Genomic DNA, 21357 nt, shown 5'->3' on the forward strand with positions numbered 1-21357 from the left:
CTTAGTCACTGGCATGTCTTAGTCCTATGTTCAGGGGTCATTCCATCCCAAATGAGACTGTTTAAAAGCACTGCTTTTGTGGCAGGGCCTGTTAGTTTTCTGCCTAGATTGGCATGAATCCTTAGTATAAATTCTGGTAAAGTTTCTGTTTTAAAGAGACAGTGGAGAGACTCTCCAGGTTCCTGGGCTAAAGTGCCCGAAGTGCACATGTCCAGGCTTGGTCCAGGCAGCTGGCAGTGAGTCAAGCCTCCTGGCTTCCTGTAGAGAAATCGCCTTGGCCGAACAGTTGGTCATAGTTCCCAGTTTATTCCTTGTTGGAGTCCTATTTGTTGGTTATTTCTTCTTTCTTCCTTTCTTTTTTTCTTTTTTCTATTCTGTAACTGGCATTCATCTCTAAATAGGGTCTCCCATTGTACCAACAAGGAGCTGGGGAGAGAAGATATGCATACATCTCTTGGGGAGTTAAAAGGTTTCTATTAAAGCTTTGTAAAATAGATCTGGTACATGGGGCATGAATTCCATCTTCAGGAACAGCTTGTCGTAGCCCTTTTAAATCTGTAGCTGAAAGGGGGTATTGTCTAGTTAAATGTAGATTAACAGGGAAGGTTTTGACCGGTAGAGGTCCCTGGGCCACAGGCCATTGAGTCTGGGGTAGCTGGGGATACTGGTTTTCTTCCTGAGAGCCACTGTTGCCAGCAACTCAGAGATTACAGAGCTGTTGATCTCTAGTTGCAAAGCTGTTCTATGGGGGGAGGTGCTGCAGGCGGATGTAGGACCAGACAGCGTTGCCGAGGCGAAAGCCCAGCAGGAGCCTTAGTCTTTCCTGCATTTTCACTCTCTTTGGCCAATGAGAAGTCAGGGTCTTTGTTCTCCGTGGTCAGTGAAAACTTGTAAGGGGGAGGGAGATGGGAAAGAGTAGCTTTTGTTTAATTAAAAACATTGCATTGTTTAAGAACATTGCTTTTTTTTTTGGCAGCTACTAGACAATTTTTTGGAATTTTTTTTTTTTTTTTTTAATTTTAGTCCTGCCCTTTGTCCTCCTGCGTGTTTTTTCCCATGATGGGGATTTTTTTTTTGTCGTCTAGTAGCGGCTATCACTGGGAGAAAGGAGACAAATGATAGCCTTTCTTTGGTGAGATTTTAAGTCCTCCAGGTTTAGTGGAGCTCTATGGGAGCGAATCTGGAATCTCTCTGACGTGGTGTTGGATCCCCATGTTCAGAAAGGAAGGAGAGCGTTAGAGACGCTTACAGTCTCGGGACACTCAGTTCAGGCCAGTGGGACACTCTAAGGAGCGCGAACCTGTAAATTAAACAGAGAAAGTTACCCGTCCTCAGGATGGGACGCTTGGGCAAATCTCCCTACCCACTGTCTGTGCGGGAGAGGCCTCGGGCCCCAGACTGCCCACTGTTTATCGAGATGGGGGACTTCAAACTGCAGCTTTGAAACCGGGACCCTAGGCGCCTGAGACCTTCCCTTCCTTCTTTGTCAGTCCTCAAGGGAAGGCCGGGGTAAAAAGGGGGTACACACTTTTCTTGGTGCAGTCCAGAGCTGACGACTGGCACCAAAAGTTGTTCTCCTCCTGCCTGGGGGCTTCTTCGCAGAAGCCCACGAAGTCAGGAGGGGCTGGAGAGCAGAAGTGTGCCTGGAATGGCACACCCGGGGAACAGCTGATGGCTAGTTTAACTATTTACAGTGAACAAAGAATGTGTACCCTAGGGAGTGGTTAGGTGCTACAAGAGGGGATGTACATAAGTGGCTGAAACTAGGCATTTCCAGGATGCTTGACTTGCATATAGATCAGGTCCCGTTTGGGGGAGATAGCGTGGAGCTTTGTCAAGTGTGGCTAGGGGAATCTATAATGTAAAGGCACTCTCCAGATGAAGTTATGCAGAGAGCAGGGCACCCTGCCGAGGGGAGGGAGTTCAGTCTTAGCGCCAAACTGGACATGGCTATCCGGTCCAAACAAGAGCTGCAACCTCAACCAGCAGGACACCTCCAGCAGTTTGCTGAGTGGAAACTATGCCAGGGCCTTTGTTGTTGCCTTATTTAGAGGAGCTAAGTGGGGACAACTCCCAAGAGGCCCAGCTGTGTGACAGGCAGTGCCCTGCAGCCCACTGGCACTTCTTAGAGCCCAAAGCTAATTGGCTTCTGTTTATTACCGCCCAGTGTGACAACAAAGAAGACTCCAGGGAGATAAAGAGGCCCACAGAGGGAAGGAGAATGCTTTCTGCCTGGCGGCCTCCACTAAGGACACCTTGTCGGGAAGCCACTACAACATGAACAGGTAAGCCTGGAAGATGGAGGTTCACTGCAGTTGGTGCTGTGTGGAAGAAACTGAAGACCCTTCTGATTGCTCCAATCTGAGTCTGTGGTCTTGCTTTCTTCACACTAAACAAAGCTGATAATTATGTCAATGTGAGCATCCATGTGACCCACTTCGGATAGCCGTGTCAGGTCCCCATGTGTAACCAGAGACCAGTAACCAGGCAACACATCTCTGAGCTCTGCTTCCCAGAGATGATCTCTCCCTCCAAATGTGATAAAACTGCCGTGGCCCAAGTGATATTATTTCCTAGAATTAGGAAGATTTCCCTAAACATAGATTTATAAGTTCTTAAACCACTGATAATTATTGCAGAGGAGGATTCATGCAGACATCTTCTCTGGCATACTCTACACTAGCCAGAACGCAAGAACGGTACACCTGGATTTTACTTGTACACCTATTTACACTTGGTGGGGCTGGATAAAAACAATTTTTGGACTGTAATATATATAGTCATTGCAATAATTATTATCAGAATCAGTTTATTTCTCCTCAGAAATGCCATCCCAAAGGAGAGGGAATCCTGAGGCAGAGACAAAATGTGAACAGATCAAGGAGGAGAATTGATTTTCTACAAAAAAGAAAAATTAAAAAATGGCTAAATTATTATTATTGTAAATGTTGGGAACCAATTGCGGATGTACTTACTAGAAAGGGATTGTTTGGAAACCCGATGTATAATTGTTACCTATGTAAATCTAAAACGTCTATGATGTATTTGGGACATAGAGATAATAATAATGATTTGATGGCTGAAATAATAAAGCATGTAGTGTTCCACTACCCAAGGGAATGGAACCCAGTACATAAACATGCATTTGACAGAGCCCTGCACGCATTGGCTTCCTTACTGAGTTGCTATGTTACCGAAAGCGACTACCAAACTATGGGATGTGCAGGTCCCTGGTAAGATACACAACCCACGGGGCATTCGTGTTATTGGATGATGATTGGTACTCTAGATACATTAGCACAGAAAAAGGAACCAAAATCACTCGAAGCTTACTGTGTTAGAGCTTTCAGTAGAAACTTTAATAGAGACTTATTGTTTGAATTTTCAGCATATATTACTTAGTTTACAAAAAATCGAGAAGATTACATATTAACTACGTAGAAAGAGGAACTTTACAATCTATAATTAGTCAGCTGCTCACCAACTTTGAGGTTTTTTGATATTGATAACAGACAACAGATACAGGAGGCAGAGGAACATCGGAAAGTAAACCCCTCGCCTGTGAGCGAAAGTTGACACCTTTTATGCCGATTTCATTTCAGGTGTTAGGGGGTGGAATATAATGAGCCTGTGAGACAGCAGAGCTGTCGGGAGCAAAATTAAGAGCCATTTTTGGTAACAGTGACTGGGCAACACCCTTAAGGCATTAAGTAATGAACTTAGGTGATGTCAGCTGATTAGCAGCTGGTGTGTGTGAAAGAGCGATAAGCCAAGTCATGCCCCCAAAAAGTGTATAAAAATGCAGCCCAAGCCTACACAGGCGCGGCAGGCTAGACTCATGATGAGGAAGCTGATAGACTGCCGATAACCAGCCTATTCTCCAACGCCTGTTTGAAAATCCCAGACCACCTTAACAAACCGGCCCTGAAAGGACCACCTTATCAGACTGGCCCTGGAAGGCAAGCGCAGCTTCCTTCGCATCTGAGGCCTGGCCGGGAGCAGAGAACCTTCGAGGCCCATCAAGTCATCTGAGGTCTGGCTGGAACTGCGAACTCCAGATGCTGGAGGCAAAGTGTCCGAGCCCTACCTGTGGCCAGGTTGTATTCCCCATAGGATGTATAATGTGCTATGCAATTCTTAGATATCTGTGTGATTTGTGTGATTAGAGCAGCATTCAAAAATCATTCTGGCATTGCCTTTTACCTTGCTGCCCTTTGTGGCATCTCGGTTAAAGTCTCCAGCATAATCAAGCGCTCCTGACATCTCTGAATAGAGTTGTAAAAACAGCTTCTAGTCAAAACTGCAAGGGGTTGAAAAAGGGGCCTCTTTGATCTGAGAGCAGCTTCTCAGCAGGAGCAGGTCTTGTGGAGGCCTCCATAGGATAAAGTAAACTTTGGCTGGCTTATCCTATAAAGGTGTAATTAGGTCCTGAATCTGCACACCTTGTGAATCAATAGGAAAAGGAAAAGAGGAGAGTAAGTAAGCACTGACCACTCATGCACACAAGCTCAAGGAAAAAGGGTGGATGAAGTAAAAAAACTTCACTGTAACAAACTCCCACAAACTTACACGCGACAACGGTGTTGATTTTAGCCAGCATCTCCTCTGCAGAAACTGCAGCAAGTTTAGGCTGCTGGTTGCATGGTATCAGGCCATGTGCACATATAGGCAAACAATTAGACTATATACCAGTACATAGTCATACACACATTCAATGGATGGTACAAGAGGAGCTTTCAGGTAAAAGAAATCAACTTTTAAGTCACACTACAGGTCTTTTGTGTAAGAGGCTCTGCATTGAGTCCAGGAGAAGGGAGAGAGAAAGGATTTTATTTTTCTTTCCCTGGTTTGTGAAATGCCCAATCCTGATAAACTAGGGCAACAAGTTAAAATTATATACCAATTTCATTTAAGACTCTTAATGACCTTAAGTAGGCTTGTTCTCAGCGTGGACAGACTGCTTTCCTTACATTGTCTCTCCTTGAGTTTATCTCTGGAGATACATTTGTTCTCTTTGATTCAAAGATTCTAGCAAAAGCATGTCTTATTGTGGTTGAATATTTACTGCGTAGGGGTGATTATTCAGAAAGATGTCAAGACTAAGCTGACAGAAATCATTAAAATAAACTGCTATAATTTTTGAGATGTTAGCGAGAGAAGGCATGTGTAGTGATGCTCAGTGGCAGATTACATGTTCTCCTGAGGGTTATGGAGGGAAGAAAGACAGACAGACAGACAGAAACGAAGAAAGAAACAAAGAAGCAAAGAAAGAGGATCTTTCTAAAATTACCAAGGCAGTCACAAAGGTTGTGGTGGATGCTGAGCCAGCTGGGGGCTGGGTCTGGACCACTTGTGTGCCTGCAGTTGTGAGCTGGGTTATATGTCCAGGAAAATCTATGGCGGTTCTGTGGTGGAGATGTAAGGGGATGAAATGGCATGAAACATCTGGGAATTGATTAAAGAAAAACTCAGTCTTCCCTATGTGGAACTGGATCTGCATAGTTATGACTTAGGCATAAGAATCGTGCGGCTAAAAATGACTAGGTCACTAAGGACTCTGCAGAGGCAATAAAGAAATACAACATTGGTAACAAGTGTGCTACTCTCACTGCTCGATGAGAAGAGGGTCGGGAGTTCAAGTTGAAACAAATGTGGAAACCACCAAAAGGCACCATCTGAAACATTCTGGGTGGCACTGTCTTCAGAGTAGCTATTATATGCAAATATCCCCCAGTGTTGACAGGCTGGGTAAAACCCATCATCATTGGCTCTCATGCTTATGGGGACCAATATTGAGCAACTGATTTTGTTGTTTCCAGGCCTGAAAAAGTAGAGATAACCTACACATCAAACGACAGAAGCCAAAAGGTGACATACATGCTACGTAACTTTGAAGAAGGTGGTGGTGTTGTCATGGCATGTACAACCAGGACAAATTGAGAAATGAGACCATCCCAAATTAGAAAAAAAAAAAAAAAAAAACAAAAAAAAAACAACTGGACCTTGAATAAGGGCCAGCTAAGAAAAAAAAAAAAAAAAACAAGTCAGGCAATTTAGGGGAGGACTGTCCTTGAAGCTGTAAGCGGCCCGCTACAGAACCGAGAGATGGGAAAAGATGGGAGGACTGTCCTTGGAGCTGTGAGGTCCCTGCTACAGCTGCCAACTGCATAACTGCTATCTTTTCTGCTGACTAATCAATGTAAAGGCCTGATTTTTTAGGAATAAAAACTCTGTGCTTTGTGTGCTCGGGTCGTCTCCTGCTTTGAAGGGACGACCCCCATCACGATCGGAATAAACTGCCTCTTGCTTTTGCATCGAACCACGGTCTGTGAGTCACTTTGGGGGAGGGAGCGGTACGGACCCTGCACCGGGAGTGCAGGTTTTGCAAAATCAGTTGAAGATTTTGCACACAGTTCCTTCAAAATGGCTCTGTTCAAGGCATGGCTTCTGTCTCTAAACACCAAAAACACGATTCTGAAGAAGTATGACAAATGCTTCAAAGTTATCTTTCATGGGATCTATGACAAGCAACACACTATTCCAGTTTGAAGCTCAGAGGAGCAGTGTGAGCACAGGCTCATTGATGACATGGTGGCCCAGGCTGTGAAATCAGAGGGAATGCTTCATCTGGGACCGTAAAAACTATGATGGTGTAAGACCTGGGGTCTCCAAGACAATGGTCCTTCTTTTTGCTGAGTGAAGGTCATTGCTTGCTTGCTTTTTATATCTGTCCTCACAGATAGGGTCACATTCCTCCATTCTCTGGAAAGGTACTAAGAGGCTTCAGCTTAACCTGGACCTAAAACTCAAAACTATAGGCTTTAGAAGACATACAGGTTACAAAGTTAGTCTAACCTTTTCAATGGCAATGTGCAGTCAGACTCCATTGCCCAATGTTATGGCTCCCTTGGCACGATCACCAGTGTGCTGATTTGTAGAAGCAGAGGCTGAAAGGGTGCCACTCTTTGCTGACTGGCAGGGGTGACCCCATTGCGCAATGGTTAATAAACCTCTTGCTTTTGCAAGGAGTCCTGGTCTGGGGGAGTTTCTGGGAAGGGCGCAATCTTAAACTCCTGAGCTGTGAGACCCCAGGTCTTACAAGGCTGCCCATGGCACTATCACACCGCATGTACCAGAAAGGACAGGAGACATCCACCAACCCCATTGCTTCCACTTTTGCCTGGCCCTGAGCCTTAGCACACAGAGCAAAGCTAATAAACAATATTGAGCTCAGCTTCTTTGCAAAGTCTGCATTGAGATTACTGACTGACTTTATGACTAAGGGCTTTGCTGCTTGCATTAAAGTGTTGGTATAATGTTCTTGTGGAATGTATACAATTTACCCTTGTTCACTCAAATGCTGATTTCTCTATCCCACTATTTGGTTTCAATCTGGACATTGCATTGTGATGTTTATTCTAAGCATCACCTGTCTCAAGTTTGTGTAAACTTGCCACCATTTGTGCTCTGTATTTTCAATAAAACAAACAGCCAATGCTGAGCAATAGAGAGAATAAGGTGGGAGATCATGGTCTGGAGGGGAGGAGAAGGAAGTGAGTGGGGGGAGAGGAGAGCAGAGATCAGCAGGACAGGACTTGGAACCATGAGGGGAGATGAACCAGGCCAAAGATATGATTAAAAGCAAGTATAATGTTGGAAATTCTGAATGGGATGAAGCTATGCAGGCTTGGAGGTTTAGGAAGGTGTAAACATTGCCCAGCATTGTGCTGTAGGTTAATTAAATAAATCCTAGTCTCTGTGTGGTGATTTGGGTATACAGATGGTTTAGGAATAACTGCAGTTTAACTAAAAGATAAACCAGTGATAAGTATTAATAATCAACAACAAATGGCGTACTAACGTGTAGCAGAATTTACAGCAATCTAGTAAGAATTTACATAGAAAGGAAAACTATAGAGCAGGTTTTTAGTTCCGTTCCTTAAAATCAAGGCAAAGGCAGTTCCTAAACAAGGAGCTCACAGATTCTTGATTAGACAGACCCCCTGCAGAGCCCCAAGGCCTCCAGCAGGCTGCAGAAAAACAAAAGTGATACATTCAAATCCCAGAGAGGCAGTGTCCTTAGGTACAGAATAAAAGTGGCTCTTTAACAAGAAAGCTTCTTAAAGCCAGACTTTGCTAACCAAGGCAGAAAATTCAATCCCTTTGAGAAAGGGTTCTTGTTCATCTGAAGAGCAAACATTTGTGGACCCAATAACTTCCCAGAGTGAGGAAGGGGTCAGGATCCAGTGAGGGAGGCAGAAAAAATACCTCTCCCTAGAAACAGGAGCCAGAGATAAACTTAGAAACCTCAAGCATCTGAACTGGTAAGGTCTGAAAGGGAAACAGGGTCTAAGAAAGTAAAGTCCTTAGGGAAAGATTTTGATATTAAAAATGATAATTTTCCAATGTATGGTTTTGGCTTCTTTGTCAAAAATCAAGTGTCCATAGGTGTGTGGATTCTGGGTCTTCTATTTGGTTCCATTGACCCACCATTTTGTTTCTATACCAATACCATGCACTTTTTATTACTATTGCTCTGTAGTACAGTTTGAGATCAGGAATGGAGATACCTCTAGACGATCTGTTGTTGTACAGGATCATTTTGGCAATTCTGGGTTTTTTTGTTTGTTTGTTTTTCCATATAAAGTTGAGAATTGCCTTTCAAGGTCTGTAAAGAATTGTGTTGATATTTTGATGGGAATTGCATTGAATCTGTAGATTGCTTTTGGCAGGATGGCCATTTTCACTATGTTAATCTTATAGATCCATGAGCATGGGAGATCTTTCCATCATCTGATATCTTCTTCAATTTCTTTCTTCAGAGACTTGAAGTTTTTTTCAAACAGGTCTTTCACTTGCATGGTTAGAGTCATAACAAGGTATTTTATGTTATTAGTGGTTATTGTGAAGGATGTTGTTTCCCTAATTTCTTTTTTGGCCCTTTTGTCTTTGGTATACAAGAGGGCTTCTGATTTTTTTAAGTTAATTTTGTGTCTAGCCAGGAAACAGGACAGGAGCCTACCACAGAGGGCCTCTGAAAGACTCTACCCAGCAGTGTATCAAAACAAATGTTGAGGCTCATAACCAAACTTTGGACAGAATGCAGGGAATCCTATGAAAGAAGGGGGAAATAGGAAGAACTGGAGAGCAGAGGAGTTCCACACAGAGAGCAACAGAACCAAAATATCAGGGCACAGGGTTCTTTTCTGAGACTGATACTCCAACCAACAACCATTCATGGATATAACCTACAACCCCTGCTCAGATGTAGCCCATGGCAGCTCAGTATCCAAGTGGGTACCCTAGTAAGGGGAACAGGGACTGTCTCTGACATGAACTCAATGGGAGGCTCTTTGACCACTCACCCATGTGGGGATAGCAGCCTTGCCAGGCCACAGAGGAAGACAATGCAACCAGTCCTGATGAGACCTGTAAGCTAGGGTGAGATGGAAGGGGAGGAGGACTTCCCCTATCAATGAACTTAGAGAGGGCCATGGGAGGAGACGAGGGAGGGAAGGTGGGGTTGGGAGGGAATAAGGGAGGAGGATACAGCTGGGATACAAAGTAAATAAACTTTAATTAATATAAAAACAAAAATTTAATAAAAAAGATAATTTTCTATGTTGAAAATGGAGGAAGACACAGTGACACAGTGCTTCTGGATACCCTTTGCGTTTGTTTCTCTTTGCATACAAATAATTTTGCACTGATGATTTCAGTTTTGTATATCCTCTTTGGAAAAGGTCAAGATAAGACAGACTTGAGAAAGAAGAGACTAAGAAAATAGATGCTAAATTAAAGGCCATAGAACAGAGGTTGGGAAATCGTTGAATCAAAATAGAGGCCTTCAGAGCAATCCAATCTGGTACTTACAATGACAGCAAAAGAGGTGGTTCCAGATGAGAAAAATCCACAGAGGCTTGAGGATATTGCAAAATGGCAGCCCATTCAGATGCTGGAGAGAAAGTCTTCAGCTATAGGCCGACTTAGTCACACTGGATATTGTATGTATATTCTGAAGGTTCAGGTACTAGATAAAAGTCCATGTGCTGAAGTAGAAATGCAGATCCTGTTTAGTGTTGTCTTGGATAAAGGTCATACAGTGGCTGGTTTGCTCCATTTTACAGAGTTTGGAGAACTGAAACACATGCATCATGCCATAGATTCATATTCAGAATTCCAGTGGCCTTTTGCCTTAAATTCTGGAGAGCATGATCCTAAGGTTACATGTTTGTCAGAGATAGTGAATGTTTGGAGAAAGCACTGCAAATTGGGGCTTGCCAATTTTAAAATGTTTAAATGAAATAAGTAGCACACCTCCTAAGACACAGTGGAATTTAGAAAGGACTGCTGAATTAGAACAGCATATAAAGTTCTTAATTCCAAAATGGAGAACAGGGAATGTTTTATGCTGGGGAAGAGGTTTTGTGTATATTTATGCAGGAGAAGAGAAAGTATGGGTTCCATCAAAACTAATAAAAATCAGATATGACAGAGGAAGACCACTTGAAGATCTTGGCCACACACAAAAAGAGAAAAATCAGGAAGACTAAAACAGAAATGTAACATAAAGTGCTGATCCCTTTACATGGGAACAACTCTGACACTGACTGAGACATAAAAATGTCTCCAGCCCAAACTTCAACAATACATGACCAATAAATCCTTGGCTACAATTTCCTCAAAATATATTATGCCATTCTTTTAATTGGGATAGATAAAATTGGTTTACAGTTTAGTTTTATCCTGTACATCTCATACATTTATAATTTTAGGACTGTATAGTACTTGTGAGAATTTATATGTTTGGAGAACAAAAAGACTGGACACCAGGGACACTGGATCAGACCTGGCATAATTCATCCTTCCAGCATGCTGAGAAGTTGACACATCTGTTCCAGCATCTTGCATGTTCCAATATTCTGGTTGTTTCTGGCTCAGCTGCTTCAATTGCTATTCCTCATCAAAGCCTGCTCCCAAGAGAGCTTTGAAGAAAGCTACTAATCTCAATTGGTGCAGCATTTTAGACTGTTCTAAACAGGACTTCTATTAAGCCTAAAATTTCTCAGCATTCAAAGACTGGACCACAAATGTTAATGCTTGCTTAATTAACCATTTTCCCCAATTTCCTTTGGGCCCCCTAATATGACTTTTGCATGTCCAAAAAGTCAGCTAGAAAAAATTCATGAGAACGACATCCAGTTTCCTTTAAGGGGGCTGGGTAGGTTTTTTGTTGTTTTCTGGCGCTATGAAAATTTAATGTCATTGGGAGGAGGTTATAAATTATTAGTGGTCTTACTCAGAGAGAAAACAAGGTTAGACTCAGGGATTTCTCTCTTGCCCTTTTTCTTTTCTCTATCTTTCCTTCTTAGATAAGGAGAAAAGGGGTTGGAAAGAAATATCTTATAGGAATGATACAACAAAAGGTAGATTATTGAATCTACTCAACTTAAGGTTTTATTTGTTATTTTCAAATATGGTTATTTTTAACTCTGGTGTAGGATTTCGTATATTAATGCAAAATTCTATTTTTAATACATTGGTAAATTTTAGTTTATTGCTACAAACTCAGGTTTGCTTCCTATAATTTTAAATTGTTTAAGGTATTAGGTAATGAAAGTTACTCGCTAGCTAATCAACTCATAGTCATGTCAGACTCTCATCTAATTTATCGCGAGAATATACATCCTAGGTTTAACAGATAGATACGATTTTGTAGACAGGTCGATTACATAAAGATAGGTAAGTCCTCAAAACCTTCAGAAATCTAAAGAATATGGAATTTAAAAAGTCTTTATTATTTTAAAGCTTCTTTGACAATGAGACAGGTCATTTCCTGGCAGCACCCCACCCACCTCAAAGAAGATGATGAGCTTCGAAGAACCTCCATATGGAGATGGCTTCAAATGTGGCAAACAAGCCACTCGGATAAAGAAAATAGCCTCGCTTCACAACAGACAACTTCTGCCAAAAATGGGCAAACTTAAATGCCAGGACAAGTCGACTGCCGAACTCTGCCAAGACAGGGTAAGCAAGTCCTAAATAGTTCCTTCTTCACATATGTGTCTGTCAAATATTCTGAGCCAGAAGGCTGAAGATGATGCTCCAACGTTATAGAGCGTTATGGGTGACTGTTCAGGCAGCTAACTGTCTCTGTCAATTTTTATTTTTTGGAAGCTGCTAACATGCACTTCCTATTTACTCCAGTAACTAATTTTATTCCTTCTCAAGTCTCTGGTGGGGTTGAAGACCAAATAGTTATAGTTCCACAATTAATCTTAAGTTGTTTTGAATTTAAGAAAATGTTTTCATATAGGTAAGAACAATAAAGATAAAAGTTAATTTAGGTATAGAACTCTAAATTTGTCAAGATAGGCTGGATAAACACATACTTTCTCTTAAATTGCTAAATGCACCTGAACCGGACATTGCACATGTACATCTTACCCAATAGTTTTCATAACTTTTATAATTATTATTGTATTGAAAGAAAAGGAGCCTTTTTATTGGACTTAAAGGGGTAATGTTTTTAAGGTATGTATACAATTTACCCTTGTTCATTCAAATGCTGATTTCTCTACCCCACTCTATGGTCTCAATCTGGACATTGCATTGTGATGTTTATTCTAAGCATCACCTGTCTCAAGTTTGTGTAAACATGCCACCATTTGTGCTCTGTATTTTCAATAAAACAACCAACCAGTGCTGTGCAATGGAGAGAATAAGGTGGGAGATCAATGTCCAGAGGGGAGGAGAAGGAAGTGAGTGGGGGGAGAGGAGAGCAGAGATCAGCAGGACAGGACTTGGAACCATGGGGAGAGATGAATCGGACCTAAGATATGATTAAAAGAAGTGCAATGTTGGAAATTCTGAATGGGATGAAGCTATGCGGGCTTGGAGGTTTAGGAAGGTGTAAACATTGCCCAGCATTGTGCTCTAGGTTAATTAAGTAAATCCTAGTCTCTGTGTGGTGATTTGGTAGACAGCTGGGTTAGGAATGGCTGCAGTTTAACTAAAAGATAAATCAATGATAACTATCAATAAGCAACTACATTAAGGGCTTACCCATTGTACCACCTTCTGACTACTTGAATACATTTGAGTTCATGGACAAACTTAGAATAAAACTTGAAGACCAAACTAGCTCAGACCAAACTTTAAGGTCAAAGCTGTGCTTAGGATAAGTCTCTGAGGTAACTGGATCCACAGGTTTGCATTTTTAAATGACACTCAAGGATAAAAACAAAAATCATTTTGTAATTTGTTTAGAAGAAAAAATTGAACTGTTCTGTATGTTTACAGCCTTTTTCATTTTCATACAGTTATTGCCACTTTAATGAATGTGGCAGGGGATCTTTGTTTGTTTTTCTAATCGTATTTTACTGTGTAATAGCAGTCTAGGAATTACGTTAGTTAATTGCTACTTTACATTAACTGCTACTTTTCTCTTGCTCTAATATAAATGACCAAAGCCAGAAGTGCTCTAAGAGTAAACAATGACTAGAGTACGGCTCCCTATAAGGATGAAAAAGAAACTCACTTCCGATGCTGTTGGTGTGAGTACTGGGGGCTTTTGTGTGCAGATGTTGTACCTGTGGGAGAGCTCATACAGGACTGGAACAATGATGTGTGGAGTTAAAATGCACAGCAGCTATGTTTGTAAAGAGCATCTATGTGTCTAACATAATGAATGTCTTTTTAAATCCAGTGTGGAATTTCAAATCTAGAAAAAGTGCAGACTGGAGGTTTATGCTCTTTGATTTCTCTTCCTCCTGTACCCCAGATAGCACACTTCATTCATGTACAACAATGGGAGCTGCATCTTCTGCTGGCATGTTGCATTTCTTTACTATAAATGTGATTTTCCAGAAGCTGATATTAAACACTATTCCATTGCAGTCCTTCTAAACTGTTCATTTTAATTAAATTGAGTACTAATGACTCATAAAAATTACAGAGGGGCCTGATAAGCCATATCAAGATTCTTTTTATCTTTTTTTCAGGTCATCAGTCACATTATGGTTGATGGAGAGGCAGCAGTAATTACTGTCAAGCAACTGACATACAAGAATGTTAGTTTAGCATGCCAGACAGCTATTTTAGTTCCTGTAAAAGATTAAAAACTGATAATGCTTTTGTATATACTGCCAACTCTTTTATTTCAAGAGAATTCATTAAAAAAATTGACAGCCATATGCTATAACCCACATCACTTGCATTCCACATAATTGTCAGCATCAGTCTTACGGAAGAAGCAATGGACAGCTGAAATATTATTTAAAATAAAGGAGAGGAGAAGCATTGTATGGATATCCCTAATAATATTATATCTTTTATTTTTTATACTTAATTTTTTTAAAACTGGGAAAGGACAGTCTACTGCTACTGAAAATTTCTTGGGCCCTCCTGAACAAATTCATAATCATGGTCCTTTTGAGAGTTGTTATGTCATATCATTGGAACTGCCCAGATCCAGTAATGGAACTGAGCTTATGCTTGTTTGTTTGTTTTCTCAGGGTGTGGAAACTCAGGTGGATACCTGAAAGACTGACTTGACCCGTGGAAGATGGACGAAGAAGGCCCTAAGTGTCTGCAGGGGCTAGACCTGAGGAAAGGAAAGTGAATGGGGGTGATGGAGTCATTGAGCCATGAAAAAGAGTCTCCTTGTCAGCAATGATTCAGATGAAGAAACTAGTTGACTGAGGGAAAAGAGTTGAAGTCTTGGTGGAAGGGTGTTGTTTCTTGCTGTGTTGTCGCTATTGAATACGTCTGTTACTGGTGATCATACTGTTCCCTAGGCAAAGATGGTCACATGACAATCGAGGCACTGATGTTCAGGCTTTGCATGATGAACTATTTAGCAATCAGCCCTGAAATTTAGATAAATTCCCCCCTTCATTACTGTGCAAAACCTATCAAAGATTTTTGGTCATTATTTTTCTAATTTTAATTGGGCTCTAAAATGTGGTCCATAGGAATTTCTTTGGGATTTTTTAGTTGGTTATGCGGAGAAGCATTATAGCTTTGAGACTGATTTGCTTCTGCATGTCTTCTTTGAATTTTGACATGTATACTTTGAATTAAGAAGGGGAGGGCCTGTGGGGAATTATGGTTTTGGCCTGGCATACAGTTGGTATGAGAAGCATGTGCCAGTGGACTTTTAGTTTAGAGACCTTAGCTCCTGAAGCACTGTGTCCCTTTCAGTGTGTCCCAACACTTAAAGAACTCCCTCAGACACTTGAACATTCAAGCCACCTGTGTTCTCTGTCTTCCCTAGAAGTCAGGAAAACATCCAGAAGCTTGGCAAACATTTAATTAATTAGACATTAATTCTGTGTACCCTTATAGCTTGCAGATGTCATTGTATCCTGGCAATTACAATTGTATTCTCTCTGGAAACTTCCATCATATCCTGCTTCTGATAATGATGTTAAAATTCTTGTTGCATGCAATAAATTTGTCACATCCCTAATTTTCATGTAGCCCCTCTGACCCGTGCCTAAAAGATGAAATATCCTTTGACCATAATCAGGTATCACTGGCTTGGTAAGTAAGTGCTGATGTTTACACCAAGACAAAGAACTTTTAATTCCACTAAGGCTTGCTGAAATTTACTGATTCTATTTTGAAGCCCCAACCCCTTCTCATTCACTGCCCTTTCCTAAATCAGTCACCCACCTCCACATCCATCATGGTAGTCAGAACAAGGGAATTATTAAAATAGAACAGGCACATATGAAGAAATGACTCAGGGAGTAGAGGCTAGCACATAGGCACATGAATCTGCATTTAAATTTTCATCTCTGACCTCCCCCCATAAACTCTGGGTCCCGTACCCCTTTTCCCAGGTACCCTTTTTCCAACTGGAGAATGTCTTTCCCTGCTATTGGAAACAAACGGTAACTTCTGCTGAAGGCAGTCTAGTCTCTTTCTGCCTTCTCCCTTTCTATATTGCTTTTTAAATATAACAGCATCCATGGAGTTAAACCTCCCTACCCACCTCTGAAAAGCCCACCTCTTCAGTCATACCACATAAAAGACTGCAGATGTCCAAACTGCATCAGCTAATTCTCACTTACACTCATGGTGTTTAGGATGGTACTAGAATAAGGGTCTTTAACATCCTGTTTTTATAGAGCCGTCAATTTTCTTCACGGTTACTGAACATCCAAACATGGTTTCTATGAACAGGTTCAAAGTCTTTTCCTGACCTCACTTAAAATGACATCTCTACTTCCATTGTCAGTTATCCATGACTTCCACTTCCGTAAGAAAGAAAGACATTTTTCTCAGTGAATTATATAAGATCCGTATTACTCTGCTGTTGAGTTTTAGAAACTCCATCTTACATAATGCCTGTTGCTCAACTGAACTCTCCTTGTTTGCCGCTGCTCCAATGCATTATGCTCATCAGAGTCTATGAAACACCTGGTCAGTCCCTCACATCCTGTTCCTGAGATCTATGTTTCTAAACAACAACTACTTACCAATTAGGCATCTGCAGTAAGAGGCTTCATTTTTAACAAAATAATGAGATGTAAAAATAGAGTTTCTGCTGTCACTCTAAACCATGAAACCTTCTGAAAATCAGACCCTGTTTAAATGATGCTTGACAGACAATGTGATTTCGCAAGGTTCAGTTTACACAGAGAATATAAGAGAATCTTCTGGAGTTCAAAGACAAATGAAATCAATTCCATTGAATTTATTTATTTATTTTTAATCAAAGAAGGAAAAAATGGCTGGAACACAACACAACATGGCTGGAAACAATGACACATCTTCAACACCAGCACTTGGAATGTGTGACTCTGTTGCATCTATTCAATAGGCCATAAGATTACAGAATTATATTGCATAATCCTAATTTGATTCTTACATCCCCTTCCTTATGAAAAAATTCCTAATTCTGGACGTACATTTTATCCAACATGAACTATATTCTTTGAAATTCATTTATTATATGGTGCTTTCAGATTTGGAACCCATATTTACTTATTTTCAGAAAATCCATTGGGTACTCCAATTTGATTCATATGTGGAATGATTGTGAAATAATAAATGCCATTAAACTCTGGAGTCCTAAATGATTCACTAGTGATATATTGCTGCAGTTAGATATAGCACTATTTTTTAACATCTATGGAGAGAACTATTGAAATATTTCTAGGTATTCAAAAATTAGGTTTTTAATACTTTGCTGGTATTTGTGACTTTTATCTTAAAACACATATGAAGCTTTGTTTATAATGCCATATTTTTACTACATTAAAACTTTGTGTATTTATGAAAACATCACTTTATCAATGGATTTTTTTCTGTTTTATAGTTTGAGCTAAATATTTATCAAGTTTATTTTCAGTAGACTCAAATCTGTTTTGATGTCTTGTTTTTCCTACTTTGGTGATCATGGAACTATAATCAATTTTTTTCTCAAGATATTTTCTCAACAATCACAACTTAACTCCTTTGCTTCTATTATTAGTGTTTTGTTGTTTCTTTTCTACTGTACAATGTATGCTTCAAGTATAGAATTCTTTCTCTGACTTAAGGTGTATGATATGTGTTTCATTAACTAATTTATGTAAGAATAACCCTTCTTTTAAAAAAATATGCTTTCCTTATTCTACAATATTAAATCAGTGATATTTTAATTTTATTTTTAAAATTGTTATCACATTTACATTTTACCCTACTTTCACCTTTTAAAAATTTTATTTATTGATTATGTGTACAGTGTTCTATCTGCATGTGTGCCTGCAGGCCAGAGGAGGACATCAGATCTCATTATAGATGGCCATGAGCCACCACGTGGTTGCTGGAAATTGGACTCAGGACCTTCAGAAGAGCAGACAGTGCTCTTAACCTCTGAGCCATCTCTCCAGCTCCTACTTTCACTTTTGTATATAATCACTAATAGAAAACGACATACATTTTTAAAATATATTGTTTGAATTGAATGATTGACATGCTCCTGCTCTGTGCATATTGAATGTTTATGTGCCTACCATATAGTTAAAGTGCAGGGGAGGAATGTTCGACAAAAGAATATTTTATTTTCAATCTCTCTCCTAGTTTTCTTTTTCTCTGTCCTTCCCACACATGATCCTTCCTGTATCCCTATCCACCCCCTCTCCCTCCATCCACTTCTGATGTCTATTTTATTTCCCCTTCTAAGTGAGATTCAAGCATTCTCCCTTGAGTTCTCCTGTCACTTAGCTTCTTTGGGTCTGTGGATTGTAGCATACTTAGCCTGTATTTTATGGCTAATATCCATTTATACCATACATGTCTTTCTGGGTCTGGGTTGCCTCACTCAGGATATTTTCTAGTTTCATCCATTTGCATGCAAATTTCATGATGTCCAAGTTTTTCATAGTTGAGTAGTAATCCATAGTATAAACATAACAAATTTTCTTTATCCATTCTGTCATTGAGGGACTTTCAGGTTCTTTCCAGTTTCTGACTATTACAAATAAAACTGCTATGAACATAGTTGAGCAAGTGTCCTTGTGGAATGGTGGAGCATCTTTTGGATATAGGCCCAGGAGTGATATAGCTTGGTCTTGAGGTAGAACTATTTCTAATTTTCTTGGAAACCACAAAAATGATTTCCAGACTTGTGTAAGTGTGGACTCCTTGGAGGGACATCTCTGGGATGAGGCAGAAACATAGGACAAGGAACACTTCCAGGAATCTCTGAGTGTGGCCCTAACTAATACTCCTAGCAACAGGGGATATGGAACCTGAAATGGTCCCCTCCAGTAACCACACCAGACTTCCACTGGAGAGATGTGAACACAAACCCACCCACCAAACCTTCAACCTAAAATTTGTCCTGCCTACAAGTGGTACAGAGTAATGAAAGAGCAAAAGTTGAGGGAAAGGGCAATCAATGACTAGCCCAACTTGAGACCCATCCCCAGACACTATTAGTGATACTCTGTTATACTTGTAGAGAGAGAGCCAACCCCAGACACTATTAATGATATTGTTATACTTGTAGACAGGAGCCTAGCATAACTGTCTTCTGAGAGGCTCCACCCAGCAGGTGATGGAAACAGATACAGAGACTACAGCTAAACTTGACACAAAACTTGAGGAACCTCGTGGAAGAGGCAGGAAGGATTGAAGGAGCCAGTGAGGTTAAGGACACCAGAAGAAAACCATCACACTCTCCAAAAATCCTGAGAGGAAAGAGAAACCAAGGAACAAACATCCACCTTAGAAAGGCACTCAGAAATCAGCTCCTAGATATATAATCATCATGAACTCAGATGCCTAGGTGATGCCATAACAGTACAATCAATAACAGATAAGACAATATGTCTACACTATAACCCAGCTATTCTATCGCAACAGCCTCTTAATATTCCAACATACATGAAGCACAAGTAAAGGACCTTAACACAAACTATATAGAGATTGTAGAGGTCCTTAAAGAGAAAATGAATAAATCTCACAAACCTAGGAAAACACACACACAAAAAAATGGAGGAAATAACTAAATTTCTTAAAAAAAGAAAATAAAGTACAAACTAAATAAACAAAAATGTTCAAAACCTGAAACTGGAAATAAAATCAATAAAGAAAACACAAACTGAGGGAATTAAAAAAAATTGGGAAAGGCTAAAAACAGCCTTAAATGCCCACCCTCACAGAGCATCTTGCTGAGTACATCCATATAAATGAGACAAAGTACTGGGAACATGGCAAACAGGTAAACTTATAAAATATGAGAATAAAAAAGATTAGTAAAAACAAAAACAAAACATGCAAAAAAATCATAGATACAAAGAGTACAAAATTGCTCCCCAAATGTCCTGGTGGCTGTCCTGTTGTGAAATCAGCTGCATGAAACAATCAAGACTTGCCAGTCTAGCAGCATTCCAGGAGCTCAGTAGTCTCTGCATTCAGCAACATCGACTCTTCTCACAAGCACATTTAGACTTAAAGAAGTACCAGGTTGTTCTTAGATTAAATTATCCACACTCTAATATCATAGCACCAGAAATATTTAAATAGTCTGGCATAACAAGTATGACAAAAGAAGATTGTGAAGTTCCACTCTCATATGAAAAAAGCAAAATGAGTAACATAGAAGTCATTACTTTTCCTTTGAAACAAAAAAAGGGAAATATACTTGAAGAGATTTGAGAATGGAAAACGGGGACTGTGAAAAACAAAGTTTTAATCTATAAATCCTTTAAGCCAGAAAAACTCTGCACTTGTACAGTGAATACTTGGACTTACTGCATGTGAACATCCTGGAAATAGTGTGTGTTCTTTATGTCAGGAGCACTGTGTGATAAACACGAGGGAAACTGTATGTGAACATCCTGGAAATAGTGTGTGTTCTTTATGTCAGGAACACTGTGTGATAAACACGAGGGAAACTGTATGTGAACATCCTGGAAATAGTGTGTGTTCTTTATGTCGGGAACACTGTGTAATAAACACGAGGGAAAATGCACCGATCATCACATCTTCCTGATGGTAAAACCTTCCTTTACGGTTACATAACAGTGATTGTCAGAAAAGGCCCAGACAAAACTGGGAATATACAAGAGCCAGGAGATAAAAATCCAGAACATCATATGAACATACATACAGACCCAGCCATAAGACTAGTGAATACAAATTTAACAATGTCCAGCAGGTATAATTCACCTCAAGTTTTGTGAACATGTGTGTTTCTCACTGTGTTAATGAGTGTAGCTGTCACACTAATCACCCCAAATTCTTCCTGACTCTGAGAGTTATGAAATTCTTTCTTCCCTTAGGCTCTGCATCTGGGGGTCCTGTATTTTGTTTGAAAACAAGTTGGAAATGTTTCGGATCTTCTAACCACAGGCACCATGATTTCAGACAAGAATATGGACAGCTGTACTTTAGGGATCAACTTTCTGATTGGGCTGTTTCGGCCAAGTTTGAAGCAAGGAACTTTTCATATGAAAACACCTTCGGCTGATGAAAACATGCTACAGCAGAGGTTCCTGTGATAGGGGAATCAGGAGAAGGCCTGAAAATGTTCATGCCATGCACACACAAAGACAATAAGGGGATCATGCTTTTTCAACCCAAAGACAACAATGGAGTCTACTCTACTGACTATAGGTGCCTCACAAATTTCTTCTATTACACATTTGCACATGCAGAACAATATGACAAGTGCACCCAACACAATCAGCTTATTGGTCACTTTGGGAAAACTATAGTCCTGCTGCATTCCTCATTTCCAAATTATCTACCTAAGTTCAGTAAAAATAATCAAGTCCCCTGTTTACTTCCTTAGATTTGAGCTACTTGACTCTAGTCTTTTTTTCTTTTAATCTTTGAGTAGAGGCATCATTGTAA

At 40.2% G+C, this 21357-nt stretch overlaps 1 long non-coding RNA gene and 1 pseudogene across 1 annotated transcript; both read left to right on the plus strand.

The window, feature by feature from the left end:
* The first annotated feature begins 1942 nt into the window (after window positions 1–1942).
* On the plus strand, window positions 1943–17195 carry LOC132649437 (uncharacterized). Its single transcript, XR_009587872.1, has 3 exons — window positions 1943–2285; window positions 11809–12027; window positions 14517–17195. It is a non-coding gene; the product is annotated as an uncharacterized LOC132649437 (long non-coding RNA).
* Window positions 4724–5974, plus strand: LOC132649436 (isocitrate dehydrogenase [NADP] cytoplasmic-like; annotated as a pseudogene).
* Window positions 17196–21357: the final 4162 nt, after the last annotated feature.

Source organism: Meriones unguiculatus, chromosome 20 (assembly GCF_030254825.1).
Source record: "Meriones unguiculatus strain TT.TT164.6M chromosome 20, Bangor_MerUng_6.1, whole genome shotgun sequence".
Taxonomy (NCBI): domain Eukaryota; kingdom Metazoa; phylum Chordata; class Mammalia; order Rodentia; family Muridae; genus Meriones; species Meriones unguiculatus.